At 51.7% G+C, this 23005-nt stretch overlaps 1 long non-coding RNA gene across 1 annotated transcript; it reads right to left on the bottom strand.

Annotated features, from left to right (window-relative positions):
• Window positions 1-8319: 8319 nt before the first annotated feature.
• Window positions 8320-20687, bottom strand: LOC116231964 (uncharacterized). The gene is made up of 3 exons (XR_004167570.2): window positions 20451-20687; window positions 12028-12141; window positions 8320-10029 (listed from the first exon to the last, which is right to left on the bottom strand). It is a non-coding gene; the product is annotated as an uncharacterized LOC116231964 (long non-coding RNA).
• Window positions 20688-23005: the final 2318 nt, after the last annotated feature.

The raw sequence follows: 23005 nt of genomic DNA, 5'->3' as shown, positions 1-23005 counted from the left end.
TTGGACTCCTTATGAGCTCCTCATGTCATAGAAGTGTTAAGGTTGGAGAAGACCGCTAGGATCACCAGGTCCAACCATCAGCCCATCTCCACCATGCCCCACTAAGCACATCCCTACAGACAGCAGTGCTGCAGGTGGGCTCTCTGTGAAAGCCCGGCTTCGCCCCTTGCTCAGTCAGGAGAAAACAGTGCAGTGAAATGATGAGGGCAGGGGCAAACCGTAAGCATGGCAAAGTCTACACGTAGGGCTGGCACTGCTGCCAGGTCTGGAGGTGCTGAGCTCACCCCAGCACATGGGGAATGCTATGTACATGGGCTGGGATTGTGGCTTGCGGAGAGAGAAGAGCTTGGGCTGATTGCAACCAACCCGGAGTGAATCAATGAGTGGAGGAGTGGAAACAAGGAGATGGAATTACACGGCAGTGCTGCAAAAAGGCTCTGACGTGGACTCCAGCAATTAATTCCCGGGGGGCTGAGCCTGGGCTCGGGGAGGAATGGCCACTGGGGGTGGGAGGGGGCAGCAGCAGTGGGTGGGGGTGGCATGGAGCCGTGTTTAGGGCTGGGTTATGAGAGCAGGCTCCTCGGGGTGTGGGAGAGCACATGGGAGGAACTCCCAGGCTGGAGGTCTGTTGAAGGCAAGGGAGAACTGAGTGAGGAGCTTGCACCCAGCTGACCTCCCTGCACATCTAGGTCACAATGGTCTTGGCTGGCAGGGAATCAGCAGCTCTACATCCCATAGCATGGCAGAGGGGTGGTGAGCCTGTAGGCACTCGATCCTCTGCAGCAGGCCTGTAGCAGCTGATCCCATTTGCTCCTCTTCACCTTGCTCTGTATGTCCCTTAATCTTGATCTCCAGTTCTTCAAGTGCTCTGACTCTGGGTGGCTCCTGCTCCACGTGGCACAGGAATGAATCCTGCCTGCTTCTGGGAGCTGAGATCGGAACAGCACAGATCGTGCTGATGGCCGAGACGTGCAAGCTTTGCATGGTGACAGCTGAACCTGGGGCAAACCCAGAGCTGATGAGAGCCCCATGGAACCAGGCAGCCTTTTTGCTCCAGCCTGGCTCTGAGCACAGGGGAGTGCTCCCAGGACCCAATAAGCCGAAGCAATCTTCTCCTGCAGCTTTTCTATTTGATCATCTGAGATCTGTGGGAGTCTTCACTTCATAATCCATCTATCTTGTGACCCTCTGGAAGCCTGACAACTATTTCATGCTCGGATGGCTCCTTGCTCATCTTTGGCCGTGCACGAAGAGCGTGTCCTGACTGGCACAGGAGCAGCTCGTATTTCCATCACACCGAGACAGTGATTAAGTGCCCTCGGCTGAGTGCAAGGCGACCTGGGCTGGCGTTGTTCTGCAGGCACTGGGAGAACTGGGAGCACGGCCAGGGGAGCGGAGGTGGGGATTGGAGGGGATGGCCATGCAATGACTGGGATGTGATGAGCAGGAGCATCCCCATCCCCATCCCATCTCATCCCCATCCCATCTCATCCCCATCCCATCTCATCCCCATCCCATCTCATCCTCACCCCTATCCCATCCCCATCCCACCGCTGTCTCTGTCCCATCCCCACCCGTTCCAGCACAGCACACAGAGCTGCAGCAGTGCCATGCTCCAGGGGCTCAGCTTAGCTCGGCAAGCACAGAGCGCTGGCACGCAGCATGGCCCTGCCTCCTGGCCACAAATAAAAAGCACTAATAGAAAAGTGGTACAAAGGGAGCCGGGCTCTCGGGACTGGGCTTGAAGTGAGAGCAGTAAATCGGAGGATAAAACGGCTGCGGCAGCTGCTGGCCGGCCCATATTTCACTGGTTAGAGTTGCAGTAAAGAGGAAATGTGGGTTTTTTTCACATTTCAAGCTATCATCGCTAAACCTTGCATATGTAAAGAGCAAACACCTTTTAAATCCTCATGGGCTCCTCGGGAGATTGAATGCTTTTAGTATTCTCCCCTCCTCCCAAGCACAGTGGAAATTAAGAGCAGAAATAAAACGCTCAAAAATAAACCGTATTTCAGCACTGCCACAGATTTCAAGCCAGTCTGTTGGTTGCTGGGAACAGAGTTAGAGTTTCTGAGCCCTCTCCATGCTGCCCTTGGCCAGCCTGGATAACTCTTGCAGATGAAGCCCTGCCAGAGGAAATATACCAGGGGTTGTAAGGAGGATGGATGCACAGCTGCTGCATGGGGTGCTGGGAGGGGTTAGCTGTATTGCCAGCACACACTGGTAATAGCCCCAACCTAGGCTCTCCAACCAGGGCACTGAATGCAGGTGTACCCAAAGTTGCCAGGGAGGCACCCGCTAGCCTCCAGCCCCTGGTTTCATGGCACCAGGAGAACAGCAGCATCACTCTGCCTGTTGGGTACCATTCGGAGCAATGGTTCTCATTGCATGCTATAGGGACCAGGACCCTGGTGAGCCCCCACTCCTGGGCACAGCAGCCCCAGGGACACCAAGAGTGGCTTATCCAACAGAAGGGCTCCCGTGCTGCCTGGTGCCCGTGTGCAGCTGGGAGCTCTTCCATTAGAGATGTCGTCCTGGTGCAGAGGACAGAGAGGTGACCTCGTGGCTCCTCCCAGCTCCCACCCCGACCTTGCCCTGCTCCCTCCCCATTCTGCAGCTCACCCAAGGACGCCGGTGCTGCCCCAGAGGAGCCGTTTCCCCGGGACGCCGCAGCATCACGTTGGCTTCCCACCGCCGTCTGGTAGGGCTATGAAATATGATACAAGATTTAGATTTATCAGCGCGGACAGATTGGCCTCTTTCACTGTGCCTATAAAAGCTCTGAATGATGCCATCCATCAGCGGGTGGACAGGGCCGGCTCTGACCAAGGACCGGGCAATTCTGCATCGCTGGGGCCAAGTGCCAATTCCTTAAGTAATCCCAGGTTTCATTAAGGAGGCAGCCGGGGGAGGGAGCTGCTTTGCATTTTTTTTCTTAAAGTCAGCGGCAGGACACTTACAAATGACTGTAGAATTGATGACGGGTGAGTCGTTAAAATTAATAATGGCCATAATTAGGAATATTCCAGAAGAAAACTACGGGAAAAATGGTCCATGGAAGGATATTTTCTATAGCCATATTTTAAAAATGAAGTAAAAATTTGCAGCTGCTTTATTAATTTAAATAATAAGATATGGCTTTCTCTAGCATAGCTTGAGAGGGTTTCTAATGGAGAGGGGCTGCTAGATGAGGCATCACAAGGAAATCAAACAGCCTCATAAATAAATGAGTTTTCTCTTTTCCAGGGCATAACCGAGCTCATTCTTACAGCACCCACAGAGCATCACATCACGGGGAGGGAGCTGCCGTGAGCTGCGGTGGCTGCTGCTGCATCCCGAGGACAGTGGGCACCGTGCATGCCCTGTGCCCTCCGGTTCTTCCTCCCCTCTCCCTGCTGCTCCTCCTCCTCGGTGTGCATGCGTTGGGTGATGTCTGTGTTTCTGGCAGCCAGAAGCCCTCCATGCTCGGCCCCTTGGCCCCCATGGGCTGGGCGCACGCTCATTAGCCCAGCGTTAATTTTAGGTTTGGTGGCAATTAAGAAGCATTGTGTTATCCTTCCTGTGCTAAAGCAGGCTGTCAAAATCTTTGGGTAAAACAGCAGTTAAATGAGGTGCTGACAGAGAGTTACAATAAGGAAAGACAATGGCATCATTATACTGGGATTTATCTTCCCCAGACAGGATTGTCCTCATTATTCAGGAGCGTGTACCCAAAAGCCACTAATAAGGCTCCCTCCCAGGACGGAGATAAATCCCCAACCTCTGGCAGAGCTGTGAATGTAAATGTTCTGCCTCTCTGCGAGCGCCCTTTGGTGTTCTGCACTGCCAGGTGGGCATGGCTTGGCCATGCAGGTGGTCCTGGGGACCACTACAGATGGAGAAGAAAACATGAGGGCAGAGGGGCTCTGGCACTGCAGGTGCCCAAGGCCATGGGCAGCCTGAGCTGGGGGTTCCATCCTGCCCACAGGGACAAGGGAAGAGGGGCCTGTGGGGCAGCGATGGTACAGACAGGTCCTGTCCTCAACAGAGGGCTGCGGGAAGCAGGGGGTTCAGCTCTGCTCCTTAATGCTTTGTGGTGTAATTAAATGGCATCGACTGGAGAAACGCCTTCCCATTCTTCACATAGAAAAATCCATGCTTCCAAAATAAGCAGGACACATTTTTTTCTGTTATAAAATAAGAAGGTAGTTACTACATCCAATCCATACTTGGGAGGTGCTGTATTGTTTTAACTTCTGCTTTTCCCTTCATGCTGCTCCAAAAGAAGCCAACAAATCCAGATATAAGCATTGGGATTTGACACAGATTTGCAAGGAGGAGAGAGCTGTGAGTCAGGGCTGTCCTGACATTGGGAGTCAAACACTGAGAACAGAATCATTGGGGTTGGAAACAACCTTCTGCCTACCAGGTCCATCAGCATCCGTCCTCGCATCCATTGCCTCCCACCTGGGCAGAGGGCTGACACATCCTCGTGCATGGAAAACAGCCATCTCTGTTTCCTCTGCCCAAGGATGGGGCAGTTTTTAAAAGGAGAAGATGTATTTCCTGGCACCTTTGAGATGAGTACTGTGAAGGATCCGTGGGAAGCACGAAGGGCTGCACGAAGAGATGGATTGGGGGCTGGCGTTCAGGAGATTGCTCTCATTGACTGAGCCCACATCACCCGGCGCTGATGGAGGAGCTTCCTTGGCTCTCCTGCACGGAGCCATTTTTCTGTGCTTTGCAGACACGGCGCACAGTGCATGCAGTGATGTGGTCCCCAGGCCATGTCCCCGCTGTGTCCTCCAGGCTGACTGCAGCAGGGGCTGAGCAAATCCTCGCCTCGATGGCCTACATGAGATTTCAGCTCTGAGCTTCACGTCACCCAGAACTCCGCCAGTCACACAAACCCGAGGTTAATTTATCCAAAATCAGGAGCACATAGCCTCCAGATGCCAGCGGTGCCTGGCACAGCGCACTCCTCCACACCGCTCCTATTAACCAAACCATTTCCTCTCTACTGGTTTCTGTTTCACCACTCAGCAGCAAAATACCTTTAAACGTTGTGTGATTCCTATTTAGTGCTGGGAGAGGCTGGTAGGCACTGGGAGTGATGCACCCACAGACCAAACTTGCAGCAAAATGAGGTTCCATTGTCACACATCTTACCAAGATTGACTCTGCTGTTTGGGGTTCCTGGAGGATTTATGGGGGATAAAATCCCCGGCCAGCTGAATGCCATCAGTTAACAATGAAAAACAATGCCAAGCAGATGCAGCTCTCCAGCACCAGCATTGGGGGGTCACAGCCCCTCACACCCTCTGCCAGGAGGATGCTTTGTGCTGGGGCAGCTACAAATGCACAGGACAGCCCCGCAGCAGAGAGACAAATTGCAGCTCGGTGCCAAACAGCTGCTGTGTGTGTGTTGTGCTGTGCCCTGGGCTGCTGTGCCACAGCTCCAGCTGCACCCAGCGCAGTGCTGGGCACAGATGAGCACCGCAGGGCTCAGGGATGCTGCCCCAGCTGGGACATGCCCGGAAGCCACATTCAGGGTCCCACGTTTCTCTGCACTGCTCTGAGCCATGGCAGTGTCAGGAGATGAATTACATGGAATTATAATTGCATTACCCTCGCCTGCTCTGGGCAAAATGCAAAAGGTCATCTTCCCTCCCCTTGCCGCTGATCTCCAATATGTTAGGGCACTTACAGACACTGGCGTGACATTTACAGCAGGGCCGGGCGCCATGCCGTGCAGGCACTGGCACAGCGGTGCTCCCTCCAAGGACACACAATGCTCTGCATCCCAGTTAGGGCTGGAGGGGCCCAGCTGGGAGCAGAACACGGCCCAGAGCTGCATGGGATGGTTGCTCACCCCTCCATCCCTCAGACATCCCGTGGGCTTCTCAGCTCTCCCAAGTTGAGGGCCCGCTTCTCTCTTTCGCAGCAATTCTCTCCAACAGCTCTGAGTTCGAGTAAATAAACACGGGGGGGTTCTGTGCAGAAGGGAAAGCAGAGAAACCTCCCCAGGTCCACGAGCTCTGACCATGCTCACTGAGAGGGAAGCAGGGCAGGGACAAGAGGGGCTGATGGGGATGGCGGCCTCGGGAGCCCCAGTGGTCCATGATCCCTCATTCAGAGAGGAATGTGGATGCCTGGAAGAAGGTCTCCCTGCTGAGCACTGCTATTTACTCAGAGGCTGCCCAAGGAGCCAGAAAGCAAAGCATTTGACTGCTGTGGACAAGGACAGCTGATCCCCTACCTGAAGGCTCAGAGATGTTCCCAGCTCCTGGGAGCTTGGTGTGGGCATGGGACAGCCCCCCGTGGCATGCAGTGCTTCACTGGGACATCTTGGGGGGTGTGGGACTCGGGCATCCCCAGGGCTGCCACCAGTGGGGAGCTGATAGATGGGCATCCCTGCCTGGGGTTGCAAACACGGTCTGCGGTGATCCCCCTGCACAGCTGGACTCTGGGCTGGGCCCTTACACTGGGGGGTGTCCATAATGTTCCATGCATGGCATCAGAAGAGCATCCCACCACCATACCCTGTGAGTCACTACGTAAGAGTATCCTACCACCATGATGCTCCATGTATACCTCCATAAGACCATCCTACCACCATAATGCTCAATGCACAGCTTCATGAAAGCATCCCACCGCCACGCACAGCTCCATAGGAGCAGCTTGCCAGCCTCCTCTTGCCTTTGGTGCTCATCACATCCTGGGAAACCCCATGACTCCATGGCCCTGCTGCCCTGCTGCACTCCTGAGCACCTTGGTGGCCTCATCATCCTGGGACCAAGAGGCTGCTATGCCCCCAGCACCTCCATCGAGGGCTGTGCTGATCGATTTTTATCTGTTTGTCTCCTCCGGCAGCTCACGGTTCGCTGTTGCAGCTCTCTTTAATAATCAGTAATAGGTTTTTCTCCTCTAAAAGCTCTTGGTTTGCTATCACACCAACAGTATCAGGTGTTCTCTGCTGTAGGTACACTGAGATAAAGATTTCAGGGTCCTCTGAGCCACGGTGCAGACCTTCCCACAACGGTAATGGTGATATTTCCATTCAGTAATGTATTTATATCTTCCCAGTGAGGTCAATAACAGAGTATCCCTTGAGCTGAGAAAAACGATGAGCGATGTCTGGTAATTACAGAGACCATAAGGCAACAGTGAATCTAATTTTGACATTAAAAATCACGACAAGCACCTCCATTTCCTCTTTTATTTGCCGGTTTGGGTGGCGAGGTCCATGGCAGCGCGAGGCAGGGATGTCTGCACGCAGGGCACGTTTGGGGGCTGTTGGAATCTAAAGCAATTAACCGCTTTTGCCTCTATCAGTTTCCTGGCATAGAGCCTGACCTTGAATACGATTCATCTTCCTCATTTGTGTTAGATGTTTGCAAGTCATCTTGCTCTGAGCAATGCAGGCTGCAGTGGGGATTGAAACGTCTGATATTAGCATCCTTCGCTCTTCCTTAGCTCCGAGCCAGCCGGAGCGCTTTCACAAAGCGTGGTTTACCGCCGCGCACCGCAAACAAGCGGCGGAAGATGAATGGCATCAAACAACTCTCCAATGAGGTACATTTTGCATTTCAAACACCGCCACTCCAAATGCCCAGCTGTCTTTGCCAGAGGAATGGATGGAATTTTTTTTATTTATTTATTCGCATTTCATACCAGTAACATCGCTCCGACTTCGTGTGTTTAGAAACCCGATGTTTTTCCGTGGCACTCAGGCTGCTCAAAGCCGAGCCCGCTCTGGCTGAGTTTGCAGGCTCCCCCCTTCCTGCCCCACGTTGGGAGAGCTGGGTTAATGCCTCCCAAGCATTTGAGATAAAGGCACCGGGATTTGCTTCCAAGGTTGTAAGATGCTTTTCCCTAGAAGTCAGAGCAGATGAAATGCTGCTGTTGGAACAACGCAGACTCACAGAAGTTGAGGATGGAAGAATCTGAGGGCCGGCCCTGCCTCACTAAGTGAGCTCCATCCCTCCAGAGAAATTTCTCCAAACTCTTCTTCTTCCCTTCCAATGGTCATGCACCAGCACGGGCTGCCCCGCAGTGGAGTCACCACCCCCAGCAGCATTCAAGAAGTGCATAAATATGGCACTGAGGGACATGCTTGGCAGGTGGGGATGGACTGGAGGTTGGACTCACTGGTCTTAGAGATCTTTCCAACATTTATGATTCTGTGACTCAATGGCAGAGCCCCCACGGCCCCCAGCAGAGCACCCAGCACAAGCTGTCCTTCCTGCCAGGCCACGAGAAGTCTCCTTCTCTGCAACTGCAGCACTTATTCCCATCTCAACTCTCTGCGGACGTAGCAGTGAATATTCCATCATTCAGATCGTTAGGGAAAACACTGACTCCTATTAGACCAAGGGCAGATTCCTGCAGAAAGTCGCTCAATCCATCCTTTCACTTGACAGCAAATCATTGATCCCTCCTCTGGTTTCCAGCTGTGTGCTGCCCCATCCTGCTCCTATTCAACTCCCCACAGCCTGGCTAGAGTGCCAGGATTGTATACTGCAGCTGGCAATGCTGCAAACAGCTACAGGATGATTGTCCTGACATTTTTTATGGCAAATATAGTTCCTTTTAATAGGCATTTCTTTCATAATTGCATCTCTTCCCCCACAGGATTTACTGTGAATCAGGAATCCCATGCAAACACAGAGAAGCAAACGGTGATTAATTGCACTTGGGCTGTTTAAGGTGTGATGGGGGTAAAGCAACAGCAGCTAAACATAGAAGAAAAAAAAAAAAAAAAAGGAAAGGACAACAGGCTGCTTTCCAAGGAGAAGACCATGGGAGCTGCAGCCCCCAATGTAAGGCATATTATGGATGTGGGTTCTCACACCCCCAGCTCTTAGCAGAGGGCTCAGGTTCCATGCAGCAGCTGTATGCATTGCACCGAGCTCTGACAGTGCTCTGTTGGAGCCTGGCTGGGGTGGAAGGAGCGCAGAGGACTCTGCTGGGGGGTGGTTGCAGCACAGTGGGGCTGCCTGCATCTCTTCCTTCATGTCCCCAGTGCTGCTGGGAGCAGTGGACACAGCAGGCACCATCTCACCCACACTTCCGCTTACAAATCAATAACCCATTTCTCTACTCAGCAGAGCCATTTGTCATCACCGACACGATGACAAATGCCCTGCTCCTCCAGCAGCACCGCACCAACCACCACCACCACATGGGCAGGGCCAGCTGGGACCTGGTCGGTATCAGCTCATCCTTTGGGTCAACACGGGGCTCCTCTTGGATTTTCAGCACAGCTCATACCAAAGGTGCTCTGGGTTTGGTTGGTGAGCTCTGCTTCTTTCTGTTTTCTGGCAGCTGCTTTGCCTTTCTGCCTTTACCCATTGAGATGCTCCATTCCCGCAGGACATGGGGAGATGCTGAGCAGAGGGCTGGAGCTTCAGAACTCCAAATTTCAGCCACTCAATCCAAGCAAGAGCATTATATTAGGATGGGGAATTTCTCCTTCCAATAAATAAATACATGAAGGAAAAACCGCTGCCAGTAGAACTGCTCATGATGTTATAAATGAAAATGGATTTGGGGACGATGGGTTTTCTGCACAAGACAGACTTTTAGACCATTAAGCTGGAGACATCCATTACTTCCCTTTCAGTGCACTGTGCAAAACAGGACCTGTGCATCTCAGAGCTCCAGAAGGCTGCACAGTGGTGTTTGCAAGTTATAAGGACACAGGTCTAACCCCAAAGCAGCTCTGGGGGATGCTTGGAGGCACCTGGATGGGGACGAGCCAGCACTGGGCTCAGGGCAGGGCTGAGAGATGCTGTCCACATCACATAGAGGTGTGATAGCTGCCATCATCAATAATGAGCAGTGCTGGTAATAGCAGCTGGATGCTGATTGCATTTTGTGCATGGAAAAGCAGCACTCACTGCTGCCAGCCTGGGGCCACCACCTTCAGTACCAGCTGCCAATGCCTGGGGACACACACAGTGCTGCTGAGCTGAAACACTCCATGCAGGGCTGATGATGCACTGGTATTCATAGGGGAAGAGTTGGCATTGCTGCTGACAACTGTACCTAGCAAAAAGAGAGGAATCAGTGAGAGGGAGTGAGGAGGAGAACCATCCGTCATCCAGAGCCCAGGAGGGACGTGGGGATGGAGCTCAGTGGGTGGGAGCAGGAGAGTGCTGAGCATCACCACCAGCCGCTTGTATTTCCGATGATTAATATTTCAGGAACAAGACCACATCATGTAAAAAAGCATCCAATCTTAAAATTTCTTCAGCACACATAGAGTGGTCTGAGATGCCCTCCCCTTCACCCCCCCAGGCCCTACACCAAAGGCACCTCTCCACCCCAAACCTGCTCAGAGGACCTGTGTGGATACAGGCATTTCCCCAGTCCATAATTAGGCTGAAGATGACCCAGGGGCTGGGTTTGGGCTGGATTGTATGGGGAAATTGCTATGCCATTCTCTCACAGCCTCTGCTGGTGAACACTGTGGCCCAAATTACCCCAAGTTCCTTTCCCAGCATGATCCCAGGCTAGATGTGACAAGGTGATCCCCAATCTCTACCCAGGAGCCATGCAGGGTGGGCTGTTTGTGCTCTTTCCATCCCTGCACATCCTCAGTGCATTGAGCTCAGCACAATTTTGCATCAAGCACCAGCATCACCTTGACTCATCTCCCAGCACAGCCATGGCAGGCTGCTTTTTGGGATGCTTCCTGTTGCTTATCACCAGCTCCTCGTTTCCATGACGATGGCTCAGGTAACAGATGACAGCACTAGTGCATCCCAACCCCTGGTGGTGCTGAGCATTCCCACTGCAGGGATGCTGTGGTACTGAGTATAGGAAGTCCCCCACTGCCATGGGCTCCCCCAGCTACAGCCACCCACACCTTGAGCCAGGTGTTCTCCATGGAGCAGCAATCTGGGGTTGGCACAGATGGCTCTGTCCCCAGCAGTCATCCCTACATGTGGCTGAGGTCCTGTTGCTGGGGTATGGATGGGAAGCATTGCCACATTGCCAGTACCAAGCACCCCAGCCCATAGCTGTGCTTCAGACCCACACTGAACCATGGTTGGCAGCAGACCAGGAGAGGAGACTTCAAGTAGATATCAGGGGAAATTTTTTTTTCCAATGAAAAGGTGCTAAGGTTCCAACACAGGCTGCCCAGAGAAGCTGTAGGCTTCCCATCCCTGAAAGTACTCAGGGACAGGCTGGATGGGGCCCTGGACAACCCTGAGCTGGTGCCTTATTTAATGGTTGGAACCCCTCTCCACCTCTGTGGCAAGGGGATGGAAATAGATCACCTTTGATATCCCCCCCAGCCCATGCCATTCCGTGATCCTACAGTGCCAGATCTGCAGGGCAGGGAGCTGAGAAGGAATGGACACAGCAGATCCCCCTGTGCTGACCCTGCAAGAACACACTGTGAGCATGACATCCCCACGACCAGCATGGAGACGTGGAATTGTGCTCCTTCCTACACCACCTCGGATCCAGAGGTGGCACCCAGCCTGCAGCACCCAGTAAACGTGCCCAACACCACAATCATGTACTCAGCATCCTCCAGAGTACTGCAGGATGGAACCAGATGGACCCACATACAATCCCATTGCAATGATGGGAGTGAATGCAATGGGAAAAAGCAAAGGCTATACCAGAGGATATATTTCAGCATATTGCCTGCTGCTGCACATCCCAGGAAGGTCTGTGCAAACCCTGGCATGGTATTTTCCAGGCTGTGAGCACCACCTTGTAGGATCCCTATATTTGCATCTCAACAAGGCATCTATTTCATCTCCAGCCATTGTGGATTTTCCGGCATATTTATGAGTCCTCTGTCTCATTAATCATGTGAGTATTCATAGGACTTCCCTTTCATGCTGGAATATCTGAGGGCAAAGCCTTTCTTTATATATCCTATGCCAAAGAACCCTCCTCAGGAGTCCACTGGATGAAGGGTTTTCACCTTTAAAAATTCTTAATAGAGTTTTCCCAGCAATATGTCATATTTTAGAAAAAAGTCAACTTCTCCATGGCACGCCTAAGGTTCATCTCTTTTATTACCTTGACAAGATAACATTCAGTGCCTCTCAATGCCTCCTTTCTTCCACAGCCCACGTCACACTCACGCCGCTGAGCAGCGATCTGTCATGGTAACAGCCTTATGGGAGAGCCCTTCTACAAAAAAAGAAAAAATCAGAACACGGCACAAAAGGTCGCCCTGTGGCATCCAGCAGGGGAGAGCAGAGCAGAGCAAGGAGCACAGCTTGGTGCCACCAGGGCTGTGCTGATGGGGAGGGCAGTAGGGTGCCTCGCATCGCCCCGTACTCAGGCTGAGCAAGGTTTGGGCACCTGCACGTGGTTTGCCAAGAGGTGTGGGCACAACTTCCCCTCCCCACTGCCTGATGGAGGGCAGAGCCCTGCCCACACATTAACCCATGTGCCCCTTCCCAGGGCCCACCCGTACCGACATCCACAAGGACAAGGCTGGCTCCCACGCAGCTCCTTTCCATTAAAGCACTCCTTGGTAATTGCTTTTCATTAACTTTTTTCAGGGGTCTTTTTAGCACTGTATCTAAATCAATATTGTAATTAAAACAAAAAATATTTCAGGAAAGCCGCAGAGCAGTAAAAACAGGGAAGCAATTACAGGAAACCTTCGAGCATCAGCACCGAAAAGGAAATAAAGGAATAAAAGCTTTCAAGCCCCCATCTGGACCATTTACAGAAACATCTCTGTGCAGCAAATGGCCTTTCAAAGCATTCCCCCCGGCCGGCCCGCAGCCTGTGCTCCGTGCTGTTTTGTTGTGAGCTGGGCTGAAGCGCAGTGGAATTATTCCTCCTGGGCCCCTGCCCTCGGTTTCTCTTCCAGCTGGAAGGGGTCCGGCGGCAGTGCTGTGTGCATGGATGGGCAAATAGCATCTACACCGCTCCATCACCACCCGTGTGGGGTTTGGCTGCTCCCCACTGGCCATGGGGCAGCCTCACTTCTCCTTGCCCCGTGCCCACGCGTGGGGTGAGGAACGCAGTGCAGCTCTGCCCAATTATCCGTCAGCAAAGGGAGAGCAAGCACACAGGAAACAGATGGGGCTGGTGATGGCTCGAGAAGTCAATCTGTTTGTCTACTAATTATTTAATGTACGAGACAATTTCAATACTTAACCCTCTTGATCCCAAGAGTTGCCTCCCTGCTCAGTATGGGCGGCAGGCAGCACGCTCCTCATTAGCATTTAGCACAGGAGCGCCGGATTAGCTGGCATTGAGGTTCTGAATAAAAAATGTACAGGAGTCAGACAGCTTATTCATCATCCACAAGGAAGATGTCAGGTTTGGGTATCCCGGCCATTATCATAATTGCCAGCAATATTCATCCACAAATGCACACCCAGCAGTGCTAGCCTCTGCCCTCCTGCCCTGCATCCCCGCCCCACTGCTCACCTACCGACATCCCCGTGCCACTGGCTCAGACACCATCCCACTCCACAAGGTGCGTCCAGCTCCAGCTTCACTCTGCACAAGTGCTGAGAAGTCCCAGCTCATTCTGGGACTTCTGGAACACCCAACCCCTTCAGCCCCTCCCTCCAGTAGCAAAACTCTTCTAGAAATGGAATTTCTGGGGCACAAATCCATCATTCCCTGCCTCTTCTCCAATGACTTGCGCAGGTGGAAGTGAAGCAATAGAAAGGAATTGGTGGTTCTTTTCTGTCCATGTTTCCTCTCTCCACACCTCCTGCTGTCACAGCCCTTCCCATCTGGCTGCTCAGTAGGGCTGCAGTTGGATATGGGGACAGCCAGCTCAACCAGGCCCCTTCCCCTTGCCCCCTTCCCTCTGGACCAACAAAGCGCATCACAAAGATGAGCACTGTCCTGCCAGCACCTGGCTCATGCACTCACATTGCTGCCATCCCCTGCTGCTCACACAGAGCTGAGCACAGGGCTCAGCAGGCAGTGAGCAGACACCAACACAATGCCCAGCCCCACCAAACACCTCAGTGCCACATCTCCACAACTCTTGAACACCTGCAGGGATGGTGACCCCACCACCTCCCTGAGCAGCTGTGCCACTGCATCACCACTTTCAGAGAAAGTTTCCTAATATCCAACCTGAACCTCCCTGTCACACCTTGAGGCCATCACCTCTCATTCTGTTACCTGGGAGCAGAGGCAGACCCCCCTCACCACAACCTCCTTCCAGGCAGCTGTAAGATTTCCCCTGAGCTCCTCTCCTCCAAGCTGATCAATCCCTCTTCCAGAGGAGCAAAGCACAAGAGATTGTACCATGAACACCTCCAGCACCTCCTGAGCCCACACCTCAGCTTCAAGACTTTCAGTACTTGGCCAGGGAACATTTCTCAGTGTCCCCAAGAGCCTCCCATGGTGCCAAGACACAGCAATGCCTTGGAAGGCAGAGATGGGAGCCAGCAGCTTTGGTACATCTCCCAGAGGCTGGATTTCTACATCCTTGCAGCCCATACTCCCCAGAGCACAGAGCTGCTGTGTTCCAGTGGATCTTATCTTTCTTCACTGTGAGAGTGGTGAGGTGCTGGAACAGCTGCCCACAGAGGCTGTGATGCCCCATCCCTGGAGGTGTGCAAGGCCAGGTCGAGCGGGGTCCTGGGCAGCCTGGGCTGGTATTAAATGAGGTTGGTGGCCCTGCCTGTGGCAGGGATGTTGGAGATCCACGATCCTTGAGGTCCCATCCAACCTGGGCCATTCTATGATCTTCAGATAACCAAAGTCAAATAACAAAGTGAAATCCAAAGAGTTAATGAGCCCAACGCTGCACTGCAAAAAGAAAAAAGCCGTCCCTCAACAGGCCTGTTCCAAATAATAATTCAACTTCTTTAGAAAGCAGGTCAGCAGCGCTGAGTAATAAGTTCATTATAATCTAATAAAGTTCATTAGTCCTTGAAAAGTCTAAAATGCAAAAGCAATATTACCGACAGAATCGCCCTCTGGCGGGATCATTTCTGGGTGGGAAAAAAAGGATTTGAGATAAAAGGAAATAAAAATAGGCAGCAAAAATTGGAAATAGGAGAAGGCATCACTGGGAGAACTGCAGACACCTCCAGCACACCAGGAGCTGGCAATGAAAGCACCAGGCTGCAAGTAGAGGGAAACAGCTGTTAATTGTGGGACAGCAGGGCAAGGGTGCAGAGAACAAGCCAGAATGGCTGGAGAAGGAAAACCTCTGCACAGGAGAAAATAGAATCTTTTAACATAGTGCCAGCAAGCACTGGGTTGAGACAGGGCAGGCAGCAGCGTGCTGTGCTGTGTGGGATCTGCAGGGCAGTGAGAGCACAGCAGGGCCAGCAGCTGCCCCAGAGCTGCACAGGTTCTGGTCTTCAGCCTCAGGAAACAGCATTAAGCCCCAAGAAGAACAGCAGCAGTTTCTGTAGCATATATTGGCTCATTTTTTTCCTTTCTGCCCCTCAAAAGACAGTTATTGCTGTCCTTACTGCCATCCAGACAGCAGCCAAACAAGGCTGTAAAAGCTCTTTGCCTAAGAGGAACAGGGATAAGGAGTAGTGTTAAAGTAAATACTTCACTTGAGACTTCATTCTTAAGGTCTCTAAATTGGTTTTCCTCCTTTCCCTGTACCTCCAATAAGAGGCCACATGCCACACAAGCTTCTCATCAGTGTGACTGTGGTCTCATCCCCACCTGCAGCACGGAGGATGCTCTGTGGGACAAAGCAAAGCAGCAGATAACACCCAGAGCTGTCAGTGCACTGCTCAAATATACACAGAGCCCCATCAGCCACAGTGAGAAGTGTGCTGTAATCAGAGTCTGCAGTGATCAATGCTTTGGGGGCACATTTTCGCTCTGTGCCCTGCAGAGCCAGGAGTGCTCAGCCATGGGGATGGTTCCTCACCCAAGGGTCATTTGTCTCCAGCAGCCACAGAGGGGGAAAAACATAGATCTGAAGGAAGAACACAACGATTCGGTCAAACTACAGGAGAACATATTGGGAAAAAGCTCAAGATAATGACCTTAAAGATTGATTCTTCTAACCAGCATTGTGATGGGCTGCGAATTAAAGCCAGAGGGGTGGGAGTGAGGCTGCAATTATCAGAATATTGTGAAGCTGGGAGAAAATTTGAAATATCAGAGCAACACTTAATTAGAAATTGCATTCCAGATCCTGATTCTAGTGACATTATGTGAACTCTGAATCACTCCAGTACAAAAGGTTGCATCCCCTCAGGGGGAGCCCAGTGCCCCCAAACAAAGGGCCAGGCCCAGGTGCTGTCCTCATCTCACAGCCAGGGTCCTACAGCCATGGGACACCCACGCAGCCCACAGCAAAAGAGGTTTCTCTAAGCTGGGCTCTGACTTTATAACTCCTCTCCAAACTGGAGAGCTGTGGCCAAGCCTGCCCTGGGATCACTGCTGGCCCTGTCACTGCAGCCATGGGTGCAGGAGCAGAGGTCAGTTGCCACACGCCATCACAAGAGGCATTTACCACCTGGTTCAATAATTCAGAACATAAGCAAAACTCACACCAAAATGCTCATTCTGCCTCCACGTCCTGCAGAGATGGTGCCACCCAAAGGCTCAGCACTGGGTCAGCCATGGCTGTGGGTTTGGGACACCAATCAGCAGCTCACAGAGCAGCAAGGAGTCGCTGTCTGAGCACAGACAGTGTCTGAATCATTCTCCCCAAAGTTTGTTATGAGGTCAGAATCATGCTTTGGACCTGCTTCCGCACAGTGTTTTATGTTTCGCAAGCGCTGCATAGGATTAGCTGGTTAATTAATACTTAGCATTATCCTCACAGATGGAGAGAGCTTCGAAGAACTTAAGGTAAAATATTTTAGCAATACAGATTTGTGCCAACCTAAATTTACACTCCTAAGCATAATGAGATTAGTAACAGGAAGAAAAACAAAATGGGAGTAATAAAACAGAGATGGTTTTATGCACACACCGGTAACTGCCTTTAAAGGTGCCTCTTCCACACTCACTGCTCTGAGGTTTCAGCTCAGCCTTTTGTGCTCATGGCAGCAGCTCTGCAAGGGGCAGGGACAAGGCACAGCCCATGCAGGGCATCCCCAGGTTGGACAGGTGTACCTAAAAGGGATCCAGAATAGGCCAGCAAATGTTTGATGTTGAAGTACTTATTTCCGCACCCATCTTTTCAACTGTTTGCCAGTTTTAAACTTTTAAAACTTTTTTTGATGGAAATCGGGTTTTGGGGGTTGCTTCAAGTAGAAAATAATCAGGTTTGTGCTCAAAGATGTAAAAAAAAAAAAAAAAAAAAAAAAAAAAAAAGCAGCATAAATTCAGAGGTAAATCCAGCTCAGGTTGGCTTTGCTTAGGGGTGGCATAGAGGATCTCCAGTGCTCCTTCCAGGCTGAGCCTTCCCGTGTTCCTGGTGGATTATTTTAGGACATTTTGAGGTAGTTGGTAAAAATGCCATCTCCAAATTGCCTTTTTGTCTACATTTGGATGTTCAGAGTAAGACGGCATTTCAACTGAAAAATGGCACTGAGCTGAGCTGAGATCCAACTCCACATGCTCCAGCTCAGCTGGGGCTGAGAGGGGATCCAATCAATCCTTAACAAAAGGCAGGGGTCAAGTGGTTGGCACCAGGCTCTTTTCAGTGGTACCAAGTGACAGGACAGGATTAAGGTCTGGCCAAACTCCGGGACTTCTTTCCAGGCACACATGGGCTGCTCTGGTTTCAGGGCACTTTCATCTCTCACAGCTCTATCTCCCAGCCCCAGTCTCCTACACCTGCAGAGCAGTATGGAGCTCCAGCACTGAGCCTCCCACCCACAGCAGCATTGTTCCCCAGCTGCACAAGTCATCACTGCTTCCACACTGCACCTGGCTCCCACCTTCACAACAGGATTTACCAATATCTCTTACATTGTCTTCCCCAAAGCAACACCCATTCACTGGTGGGTAAGGCAATGCCACAATGACAGCACCACAGCCCGCCTGCTGCCCTCCCACGAGGAGTTATGCTCAGGTGGGCATGGAGCTGGAGTGGCTTACAGGGTCAGCTCTGTAGTTTAGTTTGGAAGGAGGAAGGGGTGCACTTCTATTGGTTGAGACATGGCTCCAAGCACAGCCTGCAAGGATCTCACCTGGAGTTTGGGTGGCTGAGTTTGCATTACTACTGCATAATGTTATTATGGGAGGCTTTGAGCACTGGCTATCTGGCAAGAGCAAAGAGATCTCTGGGGGAGTTGGTGATAACCAGGGCAGCACAAGGCTGAAATCCTACTCTGCAGCCTGGGAAAGGAGTGACCCTGGAGCAGGCCAGCCCCTCTCTGCACAGCCTCTGGGCAGCATGCAGGTCCTGGCTTTATCCAAGACCCCAGGGGGGAGACAGCTCCATGTCAGGTGGGCATCACATTCCCAGGGGCTTCCCAGCAAACAGCTGCTCATGCTTTCATCCTGTAGGAGGGAAGATGCTGCTTTGAGTCAACACTCCCCACAGCCTCCCCAGCTGTGCAAGGCTATCATCTCCCTTACACCTTAAAATAGACCACAGAATTTGCCTCACTCACTTTGTGTGGAGAGAGCAATAATTAGAACAAAGCAGGGCCTGAACTTAGCACTGATGGGAACTTCATTGGGGGAGAGCACATTGGCAGGAAAATCAATCTGCCATGAAAAGGGAAAAGAAAATCAAGCCATAAGGCTGGAGCACCTTCGATCAGCCTACCAGCACACCTCTCCAAACGAGAGGCACCAAGCAGCTCAGACTGAGCCTCAGTCTGCTTCGGAAAATAAAATCTGCCCTAAATAAGACATTTTCAGTGGTGGCATCAGCATGGAGAACAGCTGCAGCCCGTGTGGGAGGAGCTCAGCACCATCCCCAGCCAATGGGCCCATCCTGCTCCAGGTGTCCCCATGTCCCCGCGCTCTCTCACAGCCCCAGCACAGACAGGCACATGTGGAAAGTGCCCCCAGGGTGCAGAAACAGAGCACAGCGAGCTCTATATTTAGCCTTCTGCTTATGGAAATACAGCACTTGGTTTCGTAAGGGACCACACAGGCTACTGAATGTGTTTGGGGAAGGCAGGAGCCGTCCCAGCTCTCCCAGACCTCGCTCCTTCTTCCCAGCCCTCAGCATCCTCAGGAAATTACACAGCATTATTAAACAACCTTGTCCTGACCGGCTTCTCTGCTCCAAGTCAGCAGCAGCCACGCACAGATGTCATTTTAACAAATAACCTCTGGTTCAATAGTGCCTCCATCACAGCTCGGAGACCCCCACCCCAAGTCCCAGCCCCACAGGCTGCAAACTGTGCTCCCCAGCTAAAATTCAGTTAAAGCAAGCATCCTTTTGCTGTTACCTGGACAGAAAGTATTACAATGCATTACACACCACATGCAGGCAGAGGCACAGCAATCCCCATTGAGAGGGAGGGTCTCCCTGGATATTTGCTCTAAGTGATACCAGTTTACAGGATCCTTCAAGTCAGCATTTAGCTTAAACCCAGAGCTTTACTTAAGCCATGGCTAAGCAGCACTGCTAGGTCCTGAAACCCCAAGAGGTCCCTGGGAGACAGAGCTGATGGGCACAGCATCCTCCACACTCAGCCCCAGGGGATGGGCAGCACCAGCTCCTGCCCCCAGCACACAGCCCTGCTCTGAGCTCCTGCTTCCATAAAAACAATAAGTTTAATTTGAAGGGGCATAATTCTTAATTTATGTGTTGTCATGAGCAAAGACAGCAGAAGTAGGTCATTTCATTATCTGCTGCCAGAGCGTTTCGCCAAGGAGCCAACACATAAAGCTAAACAAAATCATCACCCAAGGTTCTGGAATTGTTTGGAAAAAAAATATTACAGTTATTTTTCTCCTTGCTTGATTTGCACATCTTGGATTGCAGAGCATATTTAGCTAGGCTTTATAGCACGCATTTATTGTGACTGCCATATTCGATAATGCTGCCTATAGTCAAAGAGCAATCTTTCATAGATACAGTGTCTCAATTTATAATTCAGTATCACAGCTTTGAGAACTCACACAATAAGTCAGCCAACAACAAAAAGCCCCAAATGCCTCCATGCAAATAAAGGTGTCAGGATGAGCAAACACCTCCCCAGGACGCTGCCACCTCCCGCCTCCCTCCATGCAACTGCAGAAAGGCTCAAGGACAGAGCCCAGCGTGTAGGGGATGCACCTATTAAGATCTGGGGAGGTGCTACTGGGTAAGTTATGTTGGCACCTCCTACAATGAGCCCTCAAAGGGGTTCAGTGCAACACAAGACAACAGCACATCTCCTCGCCTCTGGGAACACCTGGCAGAACCCGGCCAGTCAAAGTCCCCACCAGCACTCAGATTTTCCTCAATGCAGGACAAGGTGGGATATGAAGCAAGAAAGCATCCCATGAGTTTTGGGGCTGACACAGCTCTGTCTGAGACACCAACAAGGACCCAAAGCCACCCATCACCTCCCAGTCTCCTACCCAAAAGCAGGAGCAGCTCTGAAATCCAACCACCCACTGCAGCTGGTGCTTACCTGCCCTCAAAGCTGCTTACTGCTCTCTTGGCTCACTGACTGCTGCCCAGGCACAACAGGAGGCATCAACTCCTGCTCTGTCTTCTGAATGCTGTCAGCAGGCCCTGATATTATCAGAGTGCTAGGGGCTGTTGCACTGTTACAGAGCTCAGCCCTATGGCTTGGTACCTAGGATGGAGACAACACTTGATGGAACCACCCTGGAGAGCAGCCCAGACCCCAGTGACCAGCCCTCAGCAATCAGCTCAGATTGAAAAGGGAGGGGGGGGGGGGGGGGAGAAGAGCTGGAGTTTATATAGAGCTGGGGTCCCAGGTGAGGCTGCTCCGGGCAATTAGAATCAACAGCACAGCCATGATAAGGCACCTGTTTTCTGGTTTAGAGCAATCTTTATGATCTGTGTGTCCTATCTCTGTGGGTGCTGCTGGGTGGGAGGGGGACTGAGGGCTTCCCTCCTTGGGGTTGGAGGAGCTTTGGGTGCAGCTATGGGTCCTGCAGTCACAGCCCAAGCTGTGTCTAAGCTCGGGCAGCTTTCTGCCAGGTCCCAAGCTGTGCTGAGCACTGCACTTTTTCTGGCAGACAGACCTGGCTATAGAAGGTAAGGCTGAACAGATTTCCTTTTGCTCGCTGACTTATGCAATGGATTTGCTCAAGAGTGAGGGAGCAAAGGTGGGGAATGTCTTTATCTGCTAATGATTCTGTGAATTATACATGCTTAGTATTCATGCATTTGAAGAAGAGGCAAACACAGCCGTTTTCTGTGGGATGACCTTTACCAGCAGCCAATACATTTACATTTAATTTAGAATTACAATTATTAGGTCAACTTGGGAGCAAGTGGAACTTACATTTATTGAGAGGAGAAGAAAAAATGGTCTTTCTGCTTTCATCCAGTTAAATGCTGCTTTTCTCTTGAAACACACTCAAGCTCAACCTCTAGCAATGTCCCACATGCGCTTTGACTGGCTGAAGCCCTGCCCAGTGGAGCTGCCAGCTCTGTACAGCATCACTAGAACCAACAGCTGGCTTTGGCACCACCAGGAGTCTATTGGAAGGCTTCCTGTGAGGGTGGCATCACCCCAGAAATGGGCAGGAGTTAGAGAATGAGGAAAGGGAAAGATTGCTTTGTGTCCCTTCTGCAAAAGTCCCTTATTTTTTTTTTTTTCCACTCTCCTCCCCCACTCCTGGCCTGCTAACATTGAGGAGCTGGGGATTTTCTAACTCTGGCCCTGGGGTGACCCCATGGGATGAGGAAGGAGCTTGGGTTGGATTGAACACCTAATCCATCCCATAATACTCAGTGAGGACCAGTAGCATCAGCCCAAGCTGGTGATGCCCATCAGGGAACACCTATCTCAGGGGAAGCCCTCATCCTTCCCATCTGTATCACTCTCAAGCAGAAAGGCACTGCTCGTCCTGAGAAGCCCCTCACTGGGAGCCTTTTGGTCCAAAGCAGCTTTTCATGGAATGATAGGATTGTTTGAGCTGGAAGGGACCTTTAAGGGTCACCCATTCCAACTCCCCTGCAATGGACAGGGACACCTACAGCTCAGTCAGGGTGCTCAGATCCCCATCCAGCCTGACTTTGAGGGTCTCCAGGTGACCCTGAACGCCTCCAGGACTCAGGTCGGTGTGGGTGAAGCCACTGGACTCTTCCCACTGCCCCAGTATTCCCAGAAGCCCTATCTGAGCACCCAGCCAGCCTCAATCCCTTTTGTAGTTGCAAGGAAGTTCACCTGGAGTTCATCAGGGCAACCTCTGTGCTGGGTTTTGGCTGTAATAATTCATGAATGTTGCTTCTTGACCGGGTTATGGCAATGGCTGCTGTGCACTGAGCGGTGCAAGTAGTGGGGCAGCACCACAGGAGGTGGCACCATTCCAGGGGAGGGGGTTCATGGCCACACGTCCCACCCGGTGGCTTCAGCTGGGGCAAGCCATCTGCCTGCAAAACATCAGGACCCTGGGGTGGGCTCATGACAAGAGCCCATCAATATTGCAGCACCCTGTGATCCCCAGCGTGCAGGTGGGAAGAATTAATTGCGTTTCAGCTGATGTTTAACGCATATAAAAGATGCAAAGCCTGCCTCTTGTATTCACTCCCAAGCTCTGCAGCGTGCCAGTGGGATCCGTTGCACTGTAGTTGGGTAATCACAAAGCAGCATGTGCGTCAACAAGCAATTTCTCATTGAAAGCACCGCGGGTGGGAGTGCAGGAGCTTTGCCTCCTGGGGTGCTGCATGGCACAGCTCAGCCCAGCACTCGGGGGCTTTCCCAAATGCTGCAGATGTTTGTGGAGTTCAACAGGCTGAAAGTGATGTCCTACCCTGGTGGGGAGAGGCAGCTGGCCCCAAAACACAGCACAGCCTTACGGGAGTGTGGTAATGTTCTGCTCCTTGTGCTGTCAGAAGTGCAGCGTGGAAATTAAGTCTGTGGTGTGACTGAAATGGTAAAGGGCTCTTCTCTTAAAAAAAATATATATATTATATATATTTATATTCCTATGGGTGGGTGCTCAGCTATCCTATTCCATCCTATGCTGTATGTGTGGATTTGGATGG

Source organism: Phasianus colchicus, chromosome 15 (genome assembly GCF_987193195.1).
Source record: "Phasianus colchicus chromosome 15, bPhaCol1.hap1.1, whole genome shotgun sequence".
Taxonomy (NCBI): domain Eukaryota; kingdom Metazoa; phylum Chordata; class Aves; order Galliformes; family Phasianidae; genus Phasianus; species Phasianus colchicus.
The sequence above is the reverse complement of the archived record's forward strand: the minus strand, read 5'-3'. Positions and strand labels throughout refer to the sequence as shown.